The 24,637-nt window shown below is 44.2% G+C and overlaps 1 protein-coding gene across 1 annotated transcript in view; it reads right to left on the reverse strand.

Annotated features, from left to right (window-relative positions):
- FBLN2 (fibulin 2) overlaps positions 1-23,755 on the reverse strand; it is a 207,322-nt gene extending 183,567 nt beyond the window's left edge. Inside the window, exon 1 of the mRNA XM_038740258.1 lies at positions 23,563-23,755. The gene's annotated coding sequence lies outside the window, so the exon portion shown is untranslated. The remainder of the gene's footprint in view (positions 1-23,562) is intronic.
- Positions 23,756-24,637: the final 882 nt, after the last annotated feature.

Genomic DNA, 24,637 nt, shown 5'->3' on the forward strand with positions numbered 1-24,637 from the left:
AGTGGGGCCCCATAGTCAGAATGATTTTACAGCACCTTCAATTGGATTCCATGAACAAGGATATTAAACAAATCATTAAAACCAAGAGACACTCATTTCCAAAGACTGATCCCAAGATAAATATATCTGCACAGCTGATTTTTCCTCCCAAATGAAAGCAAAATTTCTCTGGCTGAAGCTTGCATTCATCATCCCAGTAATCAGATCGTAGCCACAAATTTAATCCATCAGTCAAAGCCAACTCTCCATACCAAGTAATGGAATTAATTTGGTTTGTTAGATACAAATGTAAATAAATGCACACCTTTTGATTCCATGTAAAATTCTATCCATCAGAAGTAACAATATTGTCAGCTGTTTGTAGCTATTAGCAGTCACTCTTGCCACTCTTCCAAGCTCTCCCTGCTCTATTTATTTTTCATTGCTCTGCTGAGTAAAGTTATCTAAAAAACTGCAGAGATAGGAGATAATATGCAATATGCATCACTGCATGACTTAACCCAGAGAGATTAAATTGTAATGAGGTGTTTGCTTAATGTGTCAATTAAACACAACTTGGAGAAGCAGGGCCTAGTTCAGGCCCCAGCAGCCCAGAGCCACATGCTGGGAGGACAATGACTCTGGATTTTTATAGCCTGGGGCCCAGGATCTACTCTGGCTAGCAGTTCCCAAGTAGGAGGAAACATTCCAACGATCTTCTCCCCATTTTTCATTTCCTTAAGATCTCAAGCTGTGTCAGTCCATTCAGAGGATTAGAATCCTAATAATAATAAATGTTCTTATTTGTAAAGCAATAACAATTTTATTATTCATACAGCAATAATAACTGTGCTATTTATAAAGCACTTAACTGTGACCCAAGCCCTACACTAAGTGCTGGGACAGATATAAGATAATCAGATTGGTGTCTCTCTCTCTCTCTCCCACATGGGGCTCACAGTCTAAAGGGGAGGGAGAACTGGTATTTTATCCTGCTTTTACAGGTGAGGAAACTGAGGTTAAGTGCTAAGTGACAGGGCCAGAATTAGAACCCAGGTCCGCCAACTCACAGGCCTACCTGTGCTCTTTCCTCTAGACCACTGTGCTTTCTAACCATAGATCTGGACCCCCAAACAGTGCAGACACTTTTAACTCAAAGCTCTTCACTATCCACTAATGCCCTAATCCTCACTAGGGACATTTTCCCTATTCTCAATAGAATTTCCATAATTAAAGCAAATAAGATACAGGATCGCTTGCCTGTTTGAAGGGCATGTTTCTCTGAATCCACCTAAAAAAGGTACAAGTAAACTTCACAGGTGCCCCATTGGACTGACACCCCTACCCCAACTTGTGCACCTTGACAAACAGGTGACCAGCACAGGAACCATTAAAGAGGTAGAGTTGCCTAGAGTTTTAGGGTTTATCTAAAACACTCAGATAATATTGCTCTACTGAACGGGATCAACCCAGGGCCCTGAGGGAAAAGAGCTCCTCGGCCTATAGCTTCATTAGCTCCTGGCTACTCAAGTGACTTTGGGATAGACACTGACTCTCTCAATTTCCCTGTTTCTCCTTTTGCTAAAATGGGGATTCAAGTAAGCCTCACCAGGTTCTATCAAAGGTGATAAGATCTGAAGCTGGAAGATGCTGAATTTGAAATAAAAATTTGCCCTCAAGCTTGTTAGCATTTAAGCTGCTACCAAATCTTCTTCAACCTTAGGATGGGCACCTACAACAGTGCCTTTCATTACATACAACATCAGCATCTATTAAGCACTAGTATGGATCAATCAATAGCATTTATTGAGTGCTTGCTGTGTGCAGAGCACTGTACTAAGTGCTTTGGAGAGTATAATACAATAGAGTTGGCAGACACATTCCCTGCCCAAAAGGAGCTTACAGTCTAGGGTGCAGCAGGGAGACAGACATTAAAATACATTATGGATTTGTACGTAAGTGCGGTGGGGCTGAGGGTGAAGTGAATTAAAGGGAATAAATCCAAGTGCAAGAGCAACACAGAAGGGAGAGGGAGACTCTAATCCTAGACTCTAGTGTATACCTGCCCTTCATCTTCCAAGATGATGCTTCTGATGGTGAGACCCCCATCCATGCTTGAGTGTGTCTGAAAAGCCAAATATGTTATTGACACTCCCTTCTACACTGTGTACACACAAAGGTAGATCCCTCTTGAGCCCAGTTTGTTTCAAACAAGTATGGTCTGCCTCTGTTTTCGAGGCTGTCTCTTGGCATCCAGTTCTTCATTCTTGCTTAATGAAAAAGCAGCATGGCTTAGTGGAAAGAGCACTAGCCTGAGAGTCAAAGGACCTGGGTTCTAATCCTGCTGCCACCACATGTCTGCTGTATGACCTAGGACAAGTCACTTAACTTCTCTGTTTCTCAGTTTCCTCGTCTGTAAAATGGGGATTAAGCCTGGGAGTCCCAGGTGGGATAGGGACTTTGTCCAACCTGATGATCTTGTATCTATCCCAGTGCTTAGTACAATGCCTGGCACATATTAGTAAGTGCTTAACAAATACCATAAAGTAAAGAGTGACTCCTCACCTAACTGCTGTCTACCAGGTCCATCTGACTGCTGCAGAGGTCTCCCAAGAATCCGCTGCTACGTAGCATTGTTTAAGAATGTGCTTCAATCTGTCTTTCACTTACTCTGTCCTCCTGGCTTGTATGTGTCAGTCACCCATACAGTAGCTGAAATAGCCATTTGTTTAATGGGTGAGCATGTTCCCTGTCCTCCTCCCCCCAACCCAATCACTCCAATAATAATAATAATAATAATAATAATAATAATAATAATAATTGCTGGTTTAAGCACTTACTATGTGCCAGGCTCTGCACTAAGAGCTGGGGTAGATACAAGATAATTGGGTTGGACACAGTCCCTGTCCCACACTGGGCTCAGAGTCTTCATCCCCATTTTACAGTTGACATAACTGAGGCACAGAGAAGTGAAGTGGCTTGCCCAAGGTCACACAGCAGACAAGTGGTAGAGTGGGGATTAGGACTCAAGACCTTGAAAATGGACATGAGGTGTAAATTTTGAAGGAAGCCTGCATGAGGCTTAGCCCTGGGGGAGCATCTCTGTCCTGGATAGTGCCTGGGGAATTAATGTACCCATGTAAATTGGGGTTGAAGCTGAAAATGGGTGTATGTCTTCCACCAGAAAAAGAGCATGCAAACGATTTAAAAAGACATGGTCCCAACCTACACTCTGGAAACTGGAGAAAGGAAAAAAAAATCATGACAAAGTTTCAGCTGGCGCAGTGCTTTGGAAATATGCCTGTACTCACCTAACAGAACCATTCTGCACCCATTCTGCTAATGAAAAGCAGTGGTAGGATTCAGGCTTATAACTGTGGTATTTGGTAAGTGCTTACTATGCTGCCAGACACTGTACTAAGCACTGGGGTGGATAAAAGCAATCATGCTGGGCACAGTCCCTGTCCCATGTGGGGCTCACAGTCTGAATCCCCATTTTTCAGATGAAGTAACAGGCACAAAGAAGTGACTTGTCCAAGGTCACACAGAAGACAAGCGGCAGAGCTGAGATTAGAATCCATGACCTTCTGACTCCCAAGCCTGTGCTCAACCCACTGATGGTCCAAAATAATCTCCCTCAACTCATTCACATATTTCAGTATCTCCAGACACAGAGCAGGAGTCAAAGGCTGAGAATCTCAGCCCCCAAATTCCCTTGCTTTTGACAGCCTGGGCCACACACTTTACTGCAGCTCTGACACCAACTAGGAATTACAAAAGAATTGTCTTTTACTGCAGATGTTTGTGGCCTACAACCAGAGTCAGAAAGCCTGCCCGTTTCTTCCTCAGTAAGAATAACAAAGGCCGCATTATTTTTGTATGGTTTTAAATGCCCTGATCCCAATGTTGACTCCAACCCATAGTAAAAATCAGATGAAATATTTCAGCTATATCCTCGGGCCATCTGAGGTTTAATCAACTTCTCACCTAGATGCTTTCAGGTCTGAGTTATTTTGATTATATATCTTACATGGTAAGCCCCTACACACAAAGAATAGATCTCCAGCATTTTAGAGCTCAACTACAAGGAATGATAATGATGGTATTTGTTAAGCGCTCACTATTTTCCAAGTGCCGTACTAAGTGCTGGACTGCTACATAGTCCCTGTCCCTCACAGTCTAAGTCAAAGGGAAAACAAATATTTAACCTCCATTTGACAGATGAGGAAACAGGATAGAGATGTTAAGTGACTTGCTCAAGGCAAGTGGCAGTGCAGGAATAAGACCCCAGTTCCTCTGACTCCCAGGCCCATGTGCTTTCCTTTAGGCCATGCTGCTTCCCACTTTCACACTGCTCTTGACTAAAGGAGAATACTATATCTAGTGGATCATAAAGACTGTGAGCCCATTGTTGGGTAGGGACCCTCTCTATATGTTGCCAACCTGTAGTTCCCAAGCACTTAGTACAGTGCTCTGCACACAGTAAGCACTCAAATACGATTGAATGAATAGGTCTTTTTTTCTACGAAATCAGGAGAATCTAGTCCTTATTCCAAGTCAATCATTAACTTGTCAGGCAACCTGAGCAAATTATTTCCCCACTCGGTCCCTCTGAAGATGGATTATTAATTCATTCGATCATATTTATTGAGTGCTTACTGTGTGCAGACCACTGTATTAAGCACTTGGGATAGTACAGTACAACAGTAAGTGACATTCCCTGACCACAAGGAGCTTACAGTCTAGAAGGATTAGAGAATACTCGTTCCTGTCATTTTTCCCTCCTCGCCACCAAAAATATTACTATGATTATTTAGATTCAAAGTGGATCCACAAAGCACTTAGAGCTCTTTGGGAAGAGATACCATGAAGAAAACAAATCAAAGTGTAAGCCTTCTGTTTTTCTTCTACTTTTTGTTAAGAAGAACAGAAAGGATTCATTCATTCAATCATATTTATTGAGCGCTTACTGTGTGCAGAGCACTGTACCAAGGATAACACTAGGGCAGTGTATCATTACATATATTTTCAACATCACATATGCTTTGATATTACCTTTTTGTATTCAAAAGCTAGCAGATTTGGACTCTTAGGCAGACTAAATTTTTCAAACTAAGTGCCAAAATCAGGTGTATATATTGTATTCAGATAAGTGCATATTTGCCAAGTCTACAGAAAGTTTGTTATTCTCTAATTAGGGGAATATCTGCCAAAATGCTGATCTTATTTCCCCTGATCTTTCATCAAAACACCACCAATCTCATGTAGAAGGCATCAAATTCCCTAGTTTTGTAAAAACATATTTCATTTGCTGCTGTAGAAAAAGCAAAAGCAAGAATAAAAAGTATATATCAAGTGAACTTAAGCCCTTACTATGTGCCAAGAACTGTACAAAATGCTGGGATAGATACAAGATAATCAGGTTGGACACAGTCTATGTGCTTGCAGTCTTAATCCCCATTTTACAGATGAAACAACTGAGGTGCAGAGGAATTAAGTGACTTGTCCAAGGTCACACAGCAGACAAGTGGCAGAGCTGGGATTAGAATACATGTCCTTTGAACCCCAGACCTGAGCTCTTTCCAGTAGCCCACACTGCTTCTCTGTGTAGAGCACAGAACTAACAGCTTGGGAGAATGCAGTAGTTAGTAGACATGATCCCAGCCCTCAAGGAGTTAAACTAATTAGGGGAGATGGTCACTTAGTAGATCAATGACTAAGCCAAGATTTAATATCAGAGGTCATGGGAACCTACCAGTCTTCTACTCAGAGATAATGAAGGTTTGTTGGAGGAGGTGGGACTGTAGGAGGGCTCTGAAAATGGGAAGACTGGGGCCTCTAGGTTGGAACACATTACTTTCTGGATGAAGAGAAGCATACCAGGCTAAAGGCAGGGTTTGGTCTTACACATTTCAAATAAAAGTTGAATTCTTAAGGAACCCACATTTAATAAGGACCTATGGCTTTAACAAGGAATCCCAATGAGCGCATTCAAGTGAAAACAAATCTGCAACAGAATCAGATAGAAAACTCAAAACTCATCTTGGGTGGAGAATTTGGAAAGAGTTCAGAGAGCAATGAAAGTTAATAAAGAGTTATGAAATGGGGCCTGTGATGAAAGGTTATGGAATTTCCTTTTTGGGAGATCTTTTCAAATTAAATAGACGCCCTTGGGTTGGAAACTTATGTCTAGAGGTATCTGGAGTAAAGGAGGTGGACTAAATTAACTGGGAAATGTCAAGTATCTCACAACCCTTAGTTACAACAGGAAAAAGAGTATGAACTCTTGAGGCCCAGGACTGGGTTTAGCCTCCAGAAGAGTGTGGAACCAGATCACTTCCACACCCTTGGCATCAGTCCCACAGAAAAATATATGGTATGCAAAACTGTCCAAAAGAACAATATCACAGTACAGTTTGAGAACACAGCAGTCCCCAGCTACATCCAAGGGGAAGAGCGAGTGGACCACGTACTTGCTGTAGTGATCAAATTTAAATAACCCCGATGGGAAAGAAAGGAGAAGTGTGTGTGTGTGTGTGTGTGTGTGTGTGTGTGTGTGTACATGCCTGCACACATGCACACAAAAAGTTCCCATGGGGCCTGCTACTCCAAAATAAACCCAGATCAAGATGCTAGAAAAGCAAACGATTCAGTCCCAGAATGAAAGGAATCAACTGTCTAGAAATTCTCCCCCTTTAGACTGCAAGCTTGTAATGGGCAGAGAACGTATCTGCTAATTCTGTTGTATCGTACTCTCCCAAGACCTTAGTACAGTGCTCTGCACATAGTAAGTGCTGAATACAATTGATTCAGATCCATCTGCCCTCTCATATGTCCAGAATCCTCTCTGTGATCTTGAACACTATTCAGTAAGGTGTGGGTGAGGGGGAGGGAGAACAAGCACAACTAAGGAGAGCTAGGGTGCCAAGACCCGCCCTTTCCTCTCCATACAAACTGCTACCCTGCTCGTTCAAGCTCTCATCCTATCCCGTCTGGACTACTGCATCAGCCTCCTCTCTGATCTCCCACCCTCGTGTCTCTCCCCACTTCAATCCATACTTCACGCTGCTGCCCGGATTGTCTTTGTCCAGAAATGCTCTGGGCATGTTACTCCCCTCCTCAAAAATCTCCAGTGGCTACCAATCAATCTGCGCATCAGGCAGAAACTCCTCACCCTCGGCTTCAAGATTGTCCATCACCTCGCCCCCTCCTACCTCACCTCCCTTCTCTCCTTCTACAGCCCAGCCCGCACCCTCTGCTCCTCTGCCACTAATCTCCTCACCGTGCCTCGTTCTCACCTGTCCCGTCGTCGACCCCCGGCCCACGTCATCCCCATGGCCTGGAATGCCCTCCCTCCCAACATCCACCAAGCTAGCTCTCTTCCTCCCTTCAAGGCCCTACTGAGAGCTCACCTCCTCCAGGAGGCCTTCCCAGACTGAGCCCCCACCGTCCTCTCCCCCTCGCCTCCCTCTCCATCCCCGTCTTACCTCCTTCCCTTCCCCACAGCACCTGTATATACGTATATATGTTTGTGCATATTTACTCTAAATATTTATTTTACTTATACATATCTATTCTATTTATTTTATTTTGTTAATATGTTTGGTTTTGTTCTCTGTCTCCCCCTTCTAGACTGTGAGCCCACTGTTGGGTTGGGACTGTCTCTATATGTTGCCAACTTGTACTTCCCAAGTGCTTAGTACAGTGCTCTGCACACAGTAAGCGCTCAATAAATACAATTGATTGATTGACTGAACCTCAGAGTAAGAGATCACAGTATGCCTTTTTCCAAATTTCATCTTGCCTTGTCTATGTTGGCCCTATCCTTTTTAACTCGGCAAGGAATTTGAGACACCAAACTCCTCTTGTTCTAATAAAATACAAATTTTTAGTGAAAATTAGAAGAAACCTTTGAAATAAATACACATGGAATAAGAAATTAGTGATAAGATACATGCATAGAAGTGTTAAGGTGCGTAATGGGCTTCCATGACCAGGACGGTGAGAGGTAGATGGGGTACTTTAATTTTAATTAAATGCCTCCTGGAGGAGGTGGCTTTCTGAAGGCCTTGGAAGGAGGGAAGGGAAAGAGTTGGGGGAGGTGGTAGGGAAGAAAGGGATAAGCAAGGACTCAGAGGCAGGAGAGTGGAGAGTGAAGAAAGTTCCAGTAAGGAGGTTTGCTTGGGAGAAGAAAAGAACATAAGCCTTCCTAATTTGGAGGTTTGGGGCACTCTCTCTCTCACCCTCTCTTTACTTGTGGCTAGGGCTCCTGGGAGGAAGGACTTCCAGAGGAAAAAAAAAGAAAGTCTCAGCAACTCCTTCCCAATTTGCCTTGGACTGCAAAAAAGCACGACATCACTTGCCACTCAACACCAAACTTAAAACCAGGATTGAGCAACATTGCATTTTCAGCATCTTCTCTGGAGGGAGAACATTTAATTTCTTTGGATGACTTCTAACAGTCCAGTGAATAAGAGTAGTTTACTTTGGCATATACAGTAGTAGACATAAAACAAGCACAGATAACTGGATTTTAGTATTAACATCAATATTTTTTCTCTCCTTGCATGATGTTGATGAATAGAGTCTCCTCACTCAATTATTTTTTACATAATGGATTAGACATGAGTTTTGTCAACAGAAGCTTAAAAGAACAGAAGGGAGAAAATGTAGGACAGCAATCAACAGCAAGATGGGTATAATAGTCTGGAATTGCAAACTTCTGCAGTTCACATTAAATGGAATCAGTTGTGAACAGTAGCATGTGAACTGTCCAGTTCTCCAAAAACCTGGCTTAGTCATTCTGAAATATCTGATTACTAGGGCATCTTAGGAGAACTTCTCAAGCATAACCATCAACTCCATGGAGTCCAAAGGGACAATCTCCCCATGAGCTTGGCACCTTGGGGTCAAAGTCACTAGTTTCATCCTCATAGCTTTTGGAATGGGGACAAGCAGCCATAACTAGCCTATCTGGCAATTTAGAGTCATACAGGGATTGGAGGTGGAGCCAAAAATGAAGGCACAATGTCTTGTCCCCTTTGCTGACAAGATACAGCTTCCAGCCCCACCTTGGGATCTGTGGGGCTTCCACTGTCCTCATTGGGAAGCAGCATGGCCTAGTGGATGGAGTACAGGCCTGGGAGTCAAAAGGACCTGGGTTCTAATCCTACCTCTGCCACACTGCTGTGTGACCTTGGACAAGTCACTTTGCTTCTCTGTTCCTCAGTTAACTCATTTGTAAAATGGGGATTAAGACTGTAAGCCTCAAGTGGGACAGGGACTGTGTCCTACACAATTTGCTTGTATCCACCCCAGTACCTAATAGAGTGCCTCGGACATAGTAAGTGCTTAACAAATACCACAGTTATTGTAATTATTATTACTGGGCTGCAGGAATGCCTTTGGTCACAGTACCCTCGTGCACAGTCTCCCTTCCTGGCACAGCCACCATCAGTGCTCAGTAAATATAGTTAATTGATGTACTGCCAAACATTCATTCGATCATATTTATTGAGCACTTACTGTTTGCAGAGCACTCTACTAAGTGCTTGGGAGAGTAAAATAAACAGATGTCCTGCCCACAGTGAGCTTAGTTACTGAATGCTGTGTGCAGAGAGCACTCTACTAAGAGCTTGGAAGATTTCAACCCTAACCCACAAAGAGCTTACAGTCTAGAGGGGGAAACAGATATTAATATAAATTACAGGTATGCACATATGTTCTGTGCAGTTGAGCATGGTGTGAATAAAGGGTGCAAATTCAAGTGCAAGGGTAATGCTGAAGGGAGTGGGAGAAAAGGAAATGAGGACTTAGGGAAGGCATCTTGAAAGAGAGGTGCTTTTAAAGATGTGCCACTGAAACTTGAGCTAATGCAAAGCATGTGTTGCAGTGATTCTGGATCACCCAACCTGCAGTGGACAGTAGCATTTTCAGGTGACCCATCCCAGGAGGCAAAACAGGTCTGGGGCAAGGGCAACCTGTGATCTATTCCCACAGCAGCATGAGGGCAAACTCAACAGCGGCATCAGAGGAGGAAAATGGGGGAAAAAGATGACAACTCAGCAAGAAAGGTGGGTCAATTTACTGATATGTAGAGCCTGGTACAAGGTACTTGGGAGAAAGGGATTGTCTCTGTTGCCGAATTGTACTTTCCAAGTGCTTAGTACAGTGCTCTGCACACAGTAAGTGCTTAATAAATACAATTGAATGAATGAACCAATAGAAGAAAGAGAACCAGTCTAGTGCTCTCTTTCTATCCTCTGCCTCCCCACCTCTTTTCCTTTCTTCCTCCTTTCTCCCCCACTTTTTCTTTTCTCTCCCTGATTTCTCCCCCTCCTTTCTTCCTTCTGGTCCCACTATTTCTATATTATCTTTGTTTCCCCACCAGATTGAAACTTCCTTAAAGGCAGGGATAGTATCCTCTAACTCTCCTGTATCCTCCAAGTACTTCATACGGTACTCTGAACCTGGTAATAATAATAAAAATGATGGCATTTGTTAAGCGCTTACTATGTGCCAAGCACTGTTCTAAGCACTGGGGAGGTTACAAGGTGAACAGGTTGTCCCACGGGGGCTCACAGTCTTAATCCCCATTTTACAGATGAGGTAACAGGCACAGAGAAGTTAAGTGACTTGCCCAAAGTCACACAGCTGACAAGTGGCAGAGCTGGGATTTGAACCCATGGCCTCTGACTCCAAAGCCCGTGCTCTTTCCACTGAGCCACACTGCTTCTCTACTAGTAGGTGCTTAATAAATGGTTCTCTCCCTCTTGTCCTTCCCCTCTTTCTCTCTGATTCCCCACCCTTTCTATCCCTCTCCCCAATCTTAATACTCTACCCTAAGTTTGCCTTCCACCTCAAAATGAAAGGTTGACACCCCTGATCTCATGCCTTTCCTCTTCTGGAGTCAGTTGAGACACCCCTTTTTGTCCCACTCCCACAGGTAAATAAACATGAAGAAGTGAGCAGTGACCTTATACTTGAGAAGATATCTTTGCAGATTCCTTCTCTCCTCATCTTCTTTGACAAAGTAAACACCTCAAAGTTTCTAGGAACATTTAAAGCTAAGACTAACTGCAACAGCATGGAATTCCAACTCACTTGGGGTGCCTGAAAACATCTTGCTCGGACCCATCCAAATTCCGGCCCCTTTCAGCTTGACATCATTTCACTTCTTGAAAATAAAAGATGTGTTGCAGGTCACCTACTCAAGCCAAACAATTTGCTTCTTGGGCTCTCTCAAAATCTGTTTTTCCTTTAAAGATTGCCTTCAAATTGTTCAAATTTATACTGTTTATTTTACCCAAATCCCATTTCTTCCTTACAGATGGATATGATCTGTCAAAGACCTGAAATATCTTATCCTGTAGCAAAACCTATTTAAAGCACCATCTGTTCTTCATGCAAGGGTACAGCTCCGCCAGCAACTATTTACCCTTCCATAAATTAGAAGCAGATCGCTTCCCTTTGATCTTAAAAGTGGAAAATGGAGGTAAAGATAATTGGGACCCAGAAAACTTCACAATGAGCTATTGTCTTCTCTCCAGCCCTGGAGAAAACTATTTACCCACTCTCCCCGGTAAAGGAACAATTTAAATCCAGCCATTTCTAGCTTGGCAAGTGGCTAGCTAGTGGAAGGCAATTTGCTACAAGTCAAGACTTCCCTGTGCTGGGCAGCAGCAGCATAGGAGAGAGTTGAGGGTGGAGACTCAGGTTTACTGTGTGGAAGGAAGCAATGGTAAACCACTTCCATTATTTTTACCAAGAAAACTCCATTCATTCAATCATATTTATTGAGCGCAGAACACTGTACTAAGTGCTTGGGAAGTACAAGTTGGCAACATATAGAGAAGGTCCCTACCCAACAACAGGCTCACAGTCTAGAAGGGGGAGACAGACAACAAAACAAAACATGTGGATGGATACACTACCAGAACAATTGCAGATGGAGGTGGAGCATTCTGGGCAACAAAACAAAACATGTGGATGGATACACTACCAGAACAATTGCAGATGGAGGTGGAGCATTCTGGGAGAGATGTGTCCACAGTGTCACTATGGGTTGGAAACTACTTGTCAGCATGACAAGAAAAGAGTAGAAGAGATAGCTGATAATTCTTTTTGTCCTCCGTGTGCCACTTCCTTAGCGCCGGTCAGGCTGATCGACTCCATTATTTGGCCCTCATTAGATGATGAGGCCACCCACCGATAGACAAGGAACAATTGATAAAACCATGGTCCTGAGACTTCTCAGGCCTGTACTTATTTACAAGGCTTTTCAGTACTATATGAACATGCAAGAAATATTATCCATATTAACTTCACAGAGATGTCAGTTTCTCCAAATTCTTCAGAGCAACTCATTTTTAATCAGCAATGCGGGAAGCAGTAGCCTTATTGATTTAAAGTTAAGAAAGGTTAATTAGTATTCACAAATCTAAAGACCTCTTTGGATTGGTTAACACGTTATCTCTAAACGTCCCAGAAATCTCAGAGTCCTTACTCTGATCCATTAATCAAATATCACAGTCAATCTGAAGTCCTTGTTTAAGAACATAATGGGACTAAATTGCAATGAGATAGTTTGATGAAACATAAGGAAAGAAATTTTAATGTCAGATTGATTGAATGCTGGAAGAGGCTTTCCAAGGGTTATGGAATCTCAATTCCTGGGGATCTCTGGAAAAAAAAAAAAGAGAGAAAGAAAAGGTAACCTTTGGCCCTCAATGTTTCAGGCTCCAGTGGCATCACTAGGATGCTGCTATATGTAGGAAAGATTGGGGAAATTTTGGCTGGTCGATAAAAAAAAGAGAGACTCAAAAATCTTGTAGTCTCTACCTGCAAGTTTGCTATATGAGCTTTCAAAGAGCTCTTGTATAAATAGTTGCAGATAGTTCTGAAAGCCTTCCTGCCCCTACAAGCATTGTTGCTTCTTTCTTTCCAATATAAAAGACAGTCTTTTTTCCAAAAATCCACATTTTGGGAAACCATAAATGAATCCAAAGATCAATCATTTGGGGATATTTCTAGGGACAAACACTTTTTATACCTGTACTGTTTATGTGACAGAGCGCTCTACCTCATCAATAAAATCTTATTATTTTTTGATTGCATTAAGTTCATTCATTCAGTCATATTTATTGAGTGCTTAACTATGTGCAGAGCACTGTACTAAGCACTTGGAAAGTACAGTTCAGCAACAGAGAGAGACAGTCCCTATCCAACAACAGGCTCACAGTCTTGACCCCAATCTGTACTTCAGTAGGTAAAACGGAATCAGGGATAAATTAACGCTCCATGAGTGGAAATACAGCCAAAGTTTGAAAGCATTTGACTAATATAGATGTTGCTTAGATATCAGCAGAATGTAATAGACACACACTTTGCTGTAACGGTGCTAGCCAAAAGCTCAGAGACCACCCAGTGCAGGGCAATAAAGGGAAAGAGGATGCATTCAGCCCAGCTGCTATACTGCTACTACTCAAATGACCATAAGCATTCAAACTGAGGGTTCTTTTACCTTTTCTCAGTACAATTGAAGCAGAAAATGCAAATGGTAAAAAGCAATCCCAATAGGCAATTCTCTATTGCAAAACTAAAGAGATTCATTCATTCATATTTATTGAGCACTTACTCTGTGCAGAGCACTGGGAAAGTACAACAATAAAGAGAGATAATCCCTGCCTGCAACCGAGCTCAATGTCTGGGGTGGGGTGGGGGCCAGGGGAGAGAGAACACAGACATCAATACAAGTAAACAGACATCAGTATAAATAAAGTTACAGATATATACATAATTGCTTTGGGGATGGGAAGGGGGAAGACCAAATGGCCAGAAGTAGAACATGAGCCAGGTGTTGGCGGTGAGATCGAGGCATAGTGAGAAGGTTAGCACCAGGGGAGCAGAGTGTGTGGGCTGGGTTGTACAGGGAGAGAAAGGAGATGAAGTAGGAGAGGGCAAGGTGACAGAGAGCTTTAAAGCCAATGGTGAAGAGTTTTTGTTTGATATGGATATGGTTAGGCAACCACTGGAGATTTGGGGGGGGGGGGGGGCGACATGCCCTGAACTTTTCTGTAGAGAGATAATCCTGGCAGCGGAGTGAAGTGTGGACTGGAGTGGGGAGAGGCAGGAAGTTGGGAGGTCAGAAAGGAGGCTGATGCAGTAATCTAGGCGGGATAGGATTGCGGGATTGCACTAATGTGGTAGCAGTTTGAATGGAGAGGAAAGGACAGATTTTTCGCGATGTTAAAGAGATAACATTAAAGCCAAGCAAAGACTCTTCTTCATACCGTATTTTTAGCATGGATTCTAACCAGACAAGTAGCCCAGAGTTAATTTCTACGAATGTGTGGGTGTTAGGTCACATAGTAAGTCTTTGATCTCCAAGTCCGCTTCAGTACTCTGCGCTCAAGGATCAAATCTACTTGCAAGTCTCTTTTCTCTATTCTACTCAAGAAACTGTCTAGAGTTTTTGGTGTAACCTGAGTAGGGAAGTATTGATTGGGGTTTTTTAAAAAAGGGAAGTCACTAAATCAGACAAATCACCACCCCTTCCACACGCATAGTGTAAGGAAATACTTTTTATATTTCAAAGTATTGTTGTCTCTCCAATATGACTGAGAAATAATGAAAACCAAAACTTTTGTGTTTGGCGACTGAAACGTCTCTGGCTCCCTTGAAGTTTAGTTATCTGCATCAACCTTGAGCCAAGGCTGCATGATTTAAGCTCTTCTCTAGTCTGCAAGCTCCTTGTGGGCAGAGGGTGTTACTACCAACTCTGTTGTACTATACTCTCCCAAGCACTTAGTACAATGCTCTGTGCTCAGTAAATACCACTGACTTGACAAGACAGGAACTCTTAAGTCAAAGGTTTTCTCCTTGCAAGGTAAATGTTCCCCTGCAGTTTTTCCAAACTTAACTAAACTCCTTAGTCATTGAGCAGCTCTGCCTTGGATACTGCAAAAATTCCCAAATTTAGCAAGTCATGGTGATCAGAACTGGGGGTATGGGTGCAGTGGTGGGAAATGGAGGGAAAGAGGGAAAAGGTGGGGGAGGAACAGGAAAGAACCCATAACTAGGTAGGCAGAATAAATATTTTAAAGGCACAATGAAGCAAAGCTTCAGATAGTGTAGTACAGCTTTGGCCAACTGGGAGGAGAGAAGGGGAGACTAGAATTGGGGTGTTCTTTTAGAATAGAGGCTTCAAGCAGATGGCAGAACCAAAAGGTGGAATTGAAACCAATGCCAAGTTCTAGATAGCAAATGCAATAGCACAATACAGGACATTATACAGGCACATAGGGGAGAAGCATTTTTCCCTAATGCATTAATCTTACCAGTGATACTTGCATACATTTTTTTAAAGTCACATCATTATTAACATCATCTTCAAAAATACTGTATGCCTAAATACTTACAATATTTACCATTAAGGAACAAGTTAAATGACCCATGGTTCTGATTTTAGATCAAGTGGTCAAAAGTCATCTTTGAAAGTAGTTCTCAGCTGGAAAGTCCTTAATGGTACATGAGTCTTCAAATGTCAGTAATACCTTCAACCTGAAACTCTCAAATTTCCAGTGAAACACTCAGTTTTCCAAAGGACATTTTATCTGAACTTAAGAACTTTCTGACCCTTCCCCGCCCTTTCTTCCACCACCAATACCTGCTCTACACTCAAGAACTACGGAAATATTTCCATCCCTGGCCCAGCATGATTTGTCTCAATGCTCAGTCATTACCTGTCATCCAGTTACATTTGACTATCCACTCTCAGCACATGTACTGATCAGAGAATATGTGTGTGGATCTCCCAGTCCCCAATTAGGGGGATAGGGCAAGAAATGAGAAAAGTTAGGCTCTACACAGACAGTTAAGAGAAAAAAAGTGCCCCTGGATTCCTTCTCCCTATTTCTGACAACACCTAGCAGCTCACAAAAATCAGTCTAGGTTGGGTAAAGAGTAGTCTTTTTTTTCTAAATCAGGAATGTCCACCTTTCTCAAGCAGTGAAATAATCCACCTGGCTTATATTACAGGCCTGCCCTGGTTGAAAGTCTAGAATCCAGTTCAGCTGAACTTAGGCCCCTCTAGGGTCCTGGTATGTGTACAGTCCAAAATTGACTGGACCCTAATAATAATATGTTCATTTTATATGTTTTATTTATAAATCCTAGGGTAGATACAAGATAATCAGGTTGGACACCATCCCTGTACATGTGGCTCACAGACTAAGGTAGAAGAAGAACAGGTTCTGAATTCCCATTTTACAGATGAGAAAACTGAGGCACAGAGAAGTTAAGTGATTTGCCCAAGGTCACACAGCAAGCAAGTGACAGAGACCCCAGGTCCTCTGACTCCCAGGCCCATACTCTTTCCAACTACATCACGCAGATGCTTATATAGACAACCTCATCTCTGGGAGGATGGTGGTGGATGGGTGGAATGGGACATGGTTACTCAAGTGTAATGTAGCATCAATCAGTGCTATTTACTGAGCACTTACTGTGTGCAGAGCACTGTACCAACCCTGAATGTAGTTTTTTTCAAGGATTGTGGGACTTGTCTCAATGAATGCACCGGGATGTCACTCATGCAGCAGAACAGTGAGGCCAAGACTGCTGGAGACTGCTGTCATCTTCGACCTGAGAACTGAATCAGGATGGAAGATGGTTATAGACTGGGAAGAAGAAAGGGCAAGAGGGTTGAAATGGATCACTTCAACCCAACTTTCAGTGGTCAGCAGCCTTTAGACCTCTTGCTCCTCTTCCAAATACACATTTGCTGCAGCCCATCAGAACCTGTCACTACTATGACATCCCCCAAAGCTCTGTTTACACTCACTTTCTCTGGGAGCTCATCCATTCACATAGCTTCAACTACCAGCTCTATGTGAATGACTCCCAAATCTATCTCTCTAGTCCTGATCTCCCATCTGACCTGCAGTACCACATCTCCTCTTGCCTCCAGGACATCTTCACTTGGAATGGGTGAGCATCAACAGTATCAGTAGTATTTAGTGAGTCTTACTTTGTGCAGAGCACTGTACTAAGCACTTGAAAGAGTACAATAGAGATAGTAGACATGGGTCCTGTCTTGGAGGAGCTTTCAGTCTAGTGGGAGAAGACAGACACTAAAATAAATTACATTTAGGGGAAGCAATAGAGTATAAAGCTATGAATATAAGTGCAATGGCAGTGAGAGGTGAAAGTACCCAAGTTCCCCCATTTTGGAACTCCCTCCCATCCCCACATCAAATCACAGTTCTTCCCAGTTTCAAACCCCACCTCCTCCAACCAGCTATCCCTGATTTCCCAGCATCATCATCCTCATCATTTCAGCCAGCTCCAGTACTTATGAACTTAACTACTTCCTTAGCACTCATGTTTAAATGTCTGCTCATGCTCATTGATTTCATTTTGATCACTCTAGGCCTTGTGGAAAGAGCACGGGCCTGGGAGTCAAGAGGACCTGGGTTCTAATCCCAGCTCTGCCACATGCCTGCTGCGTGATCTTGGGCAAGTCACTTAATTCATTCAATTGTATTTATTGAGTAACTTAGTGTGTGCAGAGCACTGTATCAAGTGCCTGGAAAGTACAATTTGGCACCATATACAGTCCCTACCCAACAACAGGCTCACAGTCCAGAAGCTTAACTTATCTGTGCCTCAGTTACCTCATCTGCATAATGGGGATTCAATACTTGTTCTCTTTCCTACTTAAATTGTGAGCACTGTGAGGGACAGGGATTGTATCTGAGCTGATTATCTTGTCTGTTACCCAGTGCTTGACAATTACCACAATTATTATCATTACTATTCTATAACTGTCTTCCCCATTAGAGTGTGAGCTCCTTGTTGATGGGGAACATGGCACTTAAGTGTCTAGTACAAAGCACTAAGTGGGCACTCAGTGAGTGCTGCTGCTGCTGCTACTACATGCTTCTTACAGCAGTGATCTCGAGGAGCCTAGCTCCAGTACTGAGAAAGAGCAGGGGCACAGTTGACATGATGGATTAAAAGCCAGCGTGGCTCGGTGGAAAGAGCACAGGCTTTGGAGTCAGAGGTCATGGGTTCAAATTCAGACTCCGCCACTTATCGGCTGTGTGACTTTGGGCAACTCCCTTAACTTCTCTGTGCCTCAGTTACCTCATCTGTAAAATGGGGACTGTGAGCCCTCCGTGGGACAACTTGATCACCTTATAACCTCCCCAGTGCTTAGAACAGTGCTTTGCACATAGTAAGCGCTTAATAAATGCCATTTAAAAAAAAGCCAGTCCTCAAAGGCCTAAGGTTCTAGTGTGACCTTGCACAAGTCACTGAATTTATCCATGCCTCAGTTTCATCATCTGTAAAATGGGGAATAAATACTTCTCCCCCCCCTTAGGCTGTGAACCCCATGTGAGACAGGGATTATGTCTAACCTGATTAACTTCTATCTACCCCAGCATTTACAGTGCTTGGCAAATTGTAACTGTTTAACAAATATTACAGTCAATATCAACATTGGGTCTTTGCCAAGCACCAAACTTTAGCAGAAGTAGGTAGCTCTAGCCTACAAATACCCAAAATACTCCAATAGCTCCTCCAAGAATCATCTTAACCATGTTTGCATAGTTTGTTGGACAATCAATCCCTACTGTGTGTAGAGCACTGTACTAGGCACTTGTGAGAGTAAAATAAAATATACTTCCCAGACTGAGCCCCCCTCCTTCCTCTCCCCCTCCCCTCCCCACAGCACCTGTATATATGTTTGTACAGATTTATTACTCTGTTTTACTTGTACATATCCACTATTCTATTTATTTTATTTTGTTTTGTTGTCTTTCTCCCCTTCTAGACTGTGAGCCTGTTGTTGGGTAGGGACCGTCTCTATATGTTCCCAACTTGTACTTCCCAAGCACTTAGTACAGTGCTCTGCAGATGGTAAGTGCTCAATAAATATGATTGAATGAATGAGTATACATGATTCTTCTTCTCAAGGAGTTTACAGTCTAGTGGAGGAAACAGACACTATAATGAATAGCAACTACAGAAAGTAATAGACTCTAAAAGATATGTACATAAGTGCAATAGGGGTTTTGTGAGAACTTCAATGCTCAGATGATGCAAAAGTGCTGTAGCGGCAACTGAGCAGGGAATGGGGGAAATGAGTAAAGTGGGGAGATTAGAAATCAATGAGGGGAAGCCTCCTGGAGAAGTGGTTTCAGAAGGGCTTTGAAGTTGGGGAGAGCTGTGGTCTGACAGATATGAAGGGGACGGGGGGAGAAAGTAAGCAAGATGGCAGTGGGAGAGACAAGAATAAGGCACAGTGAATAGGTTGGCTTAAAAGGAAGAAAGAGTGAAAGCTTGGTGTATTGGGAGAAGAAAGTGGGTAAGCAAGAATGAGAAAGCTGGTTGAGTGCCTTAAAAATATCAGTGGAAAGGAGTTTCCACTTGATGCAGAGAGGAAAAGTCAGAGGTTTTTGAGCAGAGAGACATGAACATTTTAGAAAAGTGATTTGGGGAGCAGACTGAAATATGGACTGGAGAGGGTGGGGACTGGAAACAGGAAACCAATGAAGAGGCTGACGCAGTAGTCAATACCCAACACTGGCAAATCAATGCAGCCTCTTAGTTTTAAAGGCTTTGATGAGAACAAGTAACTTTCTAGTTCTCTTATCTCTCTGGCTGATCCTTCTCAGTCTCCTAAACTGAGACTGCCTTCGCCTCCCCCTCTCTAACCGTAGGTGCCCCAAAAAGCTTAGTTCTAGGCCTTCTTCTCTTTACACTCACTCCATTGGAGAGCTTATCCCCTCCCACTGCTTTAACTATCCCCTTTAGTGGTATCTATCACATTCTAGTGGAATGTGACAAGGGCCTGAACCAGTGTAGTGGCCGTTTGGTTGGAGAGGAAGGGGTAGATTCGGGAAATAGTGTGTAGGAAAAACCAGAAAGATTTAGTTGGCAGACTGAATATGGGGCTTGAACAAGAAGTTGGGTGCAGAGCTAAGGAGTTAAGATTATGGACCTGAGAGATTGGTGGGGGCAGTGTTGCCAACTGTGATGGGAAACTTTGGGTGGAAATGAGGATTTCACAGCAAAGATGAAGAGTTCTGTTTAGGACATATTGAAATTGATGTGTTAGTGGGACATTAATGTAGCAATGTCCTAAAGGTAGAAGGAAATGTGAGATTGCAGGGGGCATGGCTAGTGAGGTAGATTTGGGAGCCATCTACATAGAGGTGATAGTTACAAACAGTGGGTGGGGATGAGCTCTCCAATGGAGTGAGTGTAAAGAGAAGGTGGCTAAGCTTTTAGGGCACCTATAGTTAGTGAGTGGGAGACAGAGGCAGCCTCAGCTAAAGAGACTGAGAAGGATCAGCCAGAGAGGTAAGAGAACTAGTAAGTTACTTGTTCTCATCAAATCCATTAAAACTTAGAGGCTGCATTGACTTGCCAATGTTGGATATTAGCATTTATGACATGTACTTTTAATAATAATGATAATAATAATAATAATGGCATTTATTAAGCACTTGCTATGTGCAAAGCACTGTTCTAAGCACTGGGGAGGTTACAAGGTGATCAGGTTGTCCCACGGGGGGCTCACAGTCTTAATCCCCATTTTACAGATGAGGTAACAGGCACAGAGAAGTTAAGTGACTTGCCCAAAGTCACACAGCTGACAATTGGTGGAGCTGGGATTTGAACAAATGACCTCTGACTCCAAAGCCCGTGCTCTTTCCACTGAGCCATGCTGCTTCCCCATGTGAGCCACTTTTAGAACGTTTGACACCACTAAAGCTTTAGGGACCTGCAAATTGCTATGAAGCTTGATGACCTTACCTCAATCCTGGTTTGTCAATTTCCCAAAAGCCATGCTAGCCTATTTGATTCAATATACTACTTCTTTGTCATTGTATGTATCATTGGACAATACGCTACCTAGGTCCAGAATTTGGTGACACCTCAGTTTTCTTCCATCTTACTGTTAATCTGTAGCACTGTTTCCAAACCTGTGAGGCAATTGATAATTATTTGAATATCTTATGTGCATACCTCAGGAGCTTCCAACAGGATATAAAAAATGCCTGGTTACTAAGGCATAGCCAACATTTGAAATAGTTTCACCAGGGTCACCTATGAGCCATACTGAACATCAAATGGCAGGACTGTCACCTTGCTTCATCACATGCCTAAGTAAAATTTTATAACTTGGTAGCATCATCGTCTCTTCCAGAAAACAGTACCTTCCACTCCCACCCCACCAGAAAAATGTTCACCTAGTCCCAGAAGCTAAGAGATATTGACAGCAGGAGCTAGTCACTGTAAAAGTTAACAGGTAAGTTGATCAGTGTGGAAAAATCCTCTCAGAAGGAATGAGAACAATGACTGCATGTCAGTTTTCTTCAAGCAATAATGCAAATCTCAAAGAGGAGAGCTTCATAAACCTTCAGAACATGAAAAAGAAATGGAATTAAAAAAAACCAACTATGGTTCTTGATTACTGCTCTGACAATCATCTAAAGTGTTTTTCAGGGCATCCTCAGCAGGCTATGCTTCTGGCATCCATTCTGATGGCTCAGCTGCCACCCCTTCCACCCCATTCATAAAAATCAGTCCACACAGCAGGCTCTAACAGCATTCTAATCCTCCTATTGTAGGCTCCATAACCCAAACAAACACAAAGGGCTAGATTTCATAGTAGTGACTTTCATGCTGCTACTCCTTTCACAGCTACAGCTAGTCCAGCGTCACTAGGGAACTGTCCAGCAAAAAGAAAATCATCTACTCTGCACCAGCACCAAGTCCAGAGGGCTGACCTTGGAGCAAGAATTCCATAATCAACTCTCTGCCAATTCAAGTCTACATTCTCCAGCCCACCCATTGATACTAACTCTCGCTATAGTTTCATTTCTTAATGGTTGCAAAATGTCGTCTTCCTTCCTCACTTTCCCATCTCCCAGTTTCCTAAAGCCCAGCGAGAGGTAAATGATCTTACTTCAGAGCAACAGATTCCCCCACCCCATGAACCTCTATCCCAGTGAATCAGAAAGAGGTAGAACTGTCTCTGTCACCACAGCTTGAGGCAAACCAGGCTGAGTCTGATCCCACTCAAGGGCAATCTAGGAGCAGGGGTTGGAACAAGATAAGACCAGGGTAGTTCTTCCAAGAGGCTGCAGAATGTCTAAGTATGGAGGAACTGACAGGAGGAGAGGGGAAATCATGATTAAAGCAAGGACTCTATCTCCCTCTCTTGTCCAAATGGCTCAAAGATCAAATGATCACTACCCAGATCCAGAAAATGTGAATACCATGCAGCAAGTGGTCCAATCTGTGCCTGCTTAATTGCAGCCTGAGCCCTACCCACACCTATTTTTCAACTTCATCTTCCCCTCTCCCTCCCCTCAAATTACAGTAAGGAACGGGAAGGGGTGGGGAGGTGATTAGTGAAGTGCTGGAAAGAGAGGCAGGTCAGCTGACTGAGGCATCCCAATTTAAGCAGGTCAGAGAAGTTCCTTATGAGAAGAAAGAGGAAAACTCTCTCCCCTAATCCATAGAGCAACCCAGCCTATGCTCGGATGTATGCCTCTCTGCTTTCCCAGCCCTCTCCCCAGGGCCTCTGCATCCAGGGGATTGAAGAAGGTACCCTTCCTGAAAAAAAGCCAGCAAAGACTCAGGAAACAACTGAGCTTTCACTGTGACCTTGGCTGGCTCTCCATCTCCTTTAGAGAACTCAGATTAGGCTCACACCCCAGGCGAAGGAGCCAGGAGAATTTGGAGAACAGCTTTAACAAAAACTGAGTGTCGTTGCCAACAGAAATTCCCAAACATATCCAACATTAAATAGGACCGGGGCCTCCAACACCCACTATTCCACAAACGCAGTTAGGGGTCGGTCTCCACCCAAGGCACTGTTTTGCACAAAGCAGAAATTACAGGGAAGCATCTGGGGACTGGTGTGGGTGTGCAACAGTGAATGTGTGTGAATGGATGTGTGTGTTAAGTGCGTCGCGCTCTATCACCCTCTTATACAAAAAAAAATTGAGAGAAGTTTCTTTGGGTGTTTTATTTTTCATCGGAACTCTCTCTCTCTCTCTCTCTCTCTCTCTCTCTCTCACAGCTGATGAATAAAGGTGGAGAGGGCGGGGGGAAGGCCCCGCTGTAGGGTGGCTCTCTAGGTTGCAACGTTAGCTGGCGGCTGTGCTGGCTTGGAGAAGTTGCACTCCCAAACGTGGGAACCGAGAGAAAATGGTCCCGGCCCCTAACGGGCTCCCTTCACGTCCCCCGCCGATGGGGACAGGCGCTTGGGAGCGATAGGGCGGTGGGGGTCTCGGGAAAGAGATTTGCCAGCGGCTGGAGAGGTGTTGGTGTTTGCTCGCTCAACGGGGATCGATACAGAGAGCTGGCGCGGTGGAGGTGTCCATCCGCTCCCCCCCTTTTTTGCGGAGAGGGGGGCTTCACACACTAGAACCATTGGCAGCGGCGGCCGAGGTACCCAGGCTGCTGGAGGGGGGAGACCCCGCAATTAGTGCGGGATTCGGCGGCGCTCCCGGTCCGTCCCGTCCCGTCCGGGCTCCGCGCCCACATCCCGGCACTCACCGCTTACTCCCGTTGTCCGTCCTGGGGCTCGCTCTGCTCAGTCTGTCCGTCCGTCCATCCCTGCCGGGCCAGGCTGGGCGGCGGCGTGGGGGGGAGTTGGGGTGGCTCACTCACCGGGTGCGCTGTCCCGGCCTGCGGCTACAGACGGAGGGAGAGAAGGAGGGAAGGGAAAAGAAGGGAGGGGAGGGGTCGCCCGCCTTGGGAACGGGCTGGGGGGAGGGACCACGGGAGAAAAAAAAAGTTTTTAGACTCCGCTGTCGGGCCCAGGCGAAGGCTGGATAAATCTGCCCTTCCTACACCCCCCGTGGCGGTCCCGTCAATCACTACTAATAACTTCCAGCCGCGGCCAGGCCGCCAGACCAGCCCCTTCGGGCGTCTGGAGAAGGGAAGGGACTAGGCACCCAGAAACCTCAGATCCCTTGCCAGAGACGCTGTAGCACCCCTCTGTTAGCGGGGTGAAGCGGGGTGATGCGGGCCAGGCTGGAAGGCGATCCGTGCCGCTCGGTTTGGAGAGCGAACGAGCTCCCCTTCCCCATCCCCCGACTCCCGCTTTTTGAAGCAATATGCAGGAAGTGGGACCCAGAAGGCCTCTCTGTTTAGGGGATTAGGAATGACACCAGACAGTGGCTGCAGGCGAGCAAGTGGGCCGAGGCTGTTGATCCGGGACTCAGGGACCTCCCCGGCCTGCAGATTGCCCAGCTCCTGCCAAGGACCCCCAAAAGAGAGAGAGCTTTCCTCTTCCCCATCACACACACAGCATGGGTCAGTATGACAGTGCTGACTTCAACAGAAAAGAAAGAGAAGGAAAGAGTAAAGGTAGGGGAAGGAAAAGAGAAGGCCCCAGAGACCAAACATACTCTGTGACACAATCCCTTGCTTTGAGAGCCGAGCTCATGACCATAGTCTTTCTAGGGCACTGTTGTAATCATAATGCCAAGCCATCAGATTTGTGTTTAGGACCATTTCCATTTTTAGTGCTTTCCATTCTGGTCTGAATTAAAAGGAAGTTCTAGGCCAACAAGAACACGAGCCTGACTGTATACCACAAAGCAAAACCCTGCAGAGTGCCAGAAAG

The sequence above is a fragment of the Tachyglossus aculeatus genome, chromosome X1 (genome assembly GCF_015852505.1).
Source record: "Tachyglossus aculeatus isolate mTacAcu1 chromosome X1, mTacAcu1.pri, whole genome shotgun sequence".
Lineage (NCBI taxonomy): Eukaryota > Metazoa > Chordata > Mammalia > Monotremata > Tachyglossidae > Tachyglossus > Tachyglossus aculeatus.